Raw genomic sequence first — 874 nt, 5'->3', positions numbered from 1 at the left:
GAATGGGTGGTGTCAAATGGGCTGCAGTGGTGGTGGACAGGTGGCAACGAAAGGGGGGCAGCAAACAGGTGGCAGCAAATGGCCATGGGGAATGGGTTGCGGTGAACGGGCCATAGTGGCAGTGAATGGGCTGTGGCGGCAGTGAACAGGCCACAGGTGGTGGTGGTGAACAGGCAGAAGCAGCGATAGTTGGTGGCCACCTAGAACAGCTGATCTGTTCTATCAGAACTACCTTCCTTTGTTTTTAATTCAGGCCATGGAAGCTGACTCAGCTAGGATGGAAGCCATGAAAAATAAGGGTTTCTGACAGGCTTCACCATAACTTCCTCTCACTGTGACTCTCTAGCACAGTAATACACAGCGGTGTCCTCTGGTTTCAAGCTGTTCATTTGTAGATAACACATGCTGGAGGCATCTTGCCTGGAGATGGTGAAACGGCCTTTCACAGAGTTGGTGTAAGAGTGCCTGCTCCCATCCCCAGAATTGTCTATCCATGCAACCCATTCCAGTCCTTTCCCTGGAAACTGCCTCATCCAGACCATATCATAGCTGCTGAAGGTGAAGCCTGAAGCTTGGCAGGAGAGGCGGAGGGACTCCCCAGGCCTTGTCACATCCCCTCCAGATTCCATCAGCTGGGCCTCCATGTGGACATCTGGAAAGGAAATATTGATATGTACATTTTAGTATTCAGCATGTTGGAGTCCATTCACCTCAAGCATATAAGAGCCTGTTAGCTTCTATCTCTGTATGGAAGAACTATTACCTTTGATGACTGCTAAAATGGAGACTAGTTGGAGCAAAAATAACATTTTTCTTTCTCAGGGGAGAAGTTCCAGGCAGACTGGCTTTTGCTCTCCAACCACTGATTGAGGAG

General features: G+C 49.4%; 1 pseudogene; it reads right to left on the bottom strand.

The window, feature by feature from the left end:
* Positions 1-329: 329 nt before the first annotated feature.
* On the bottom strand, positions 330-644 carry LOC148129128 (immunoglobulin heavy variable 3-48 pseudogene; annotated as a pseudogene).
* Positions 645-874: the final 230 nt, after the last annotated feature.

This window comes from Notechis scutatus, chromosome Z, assembly GCF_049901735.1.
Source record: "Notechis scutatus isolate UNSWTSFEM ecotype Mainland chromosome Z, rNotScu1.2, whole genome shotgun sequence".
Classification (NCBI taxonomy): Eukaryota; Metazoa; Chordata; class Lepidosauria; order Squamata; family Elapidae; genus Notechis; species Notechis scutatus.
This window is presented reverse-complemented; position numbering and strand designations above follow the sequence as displayed.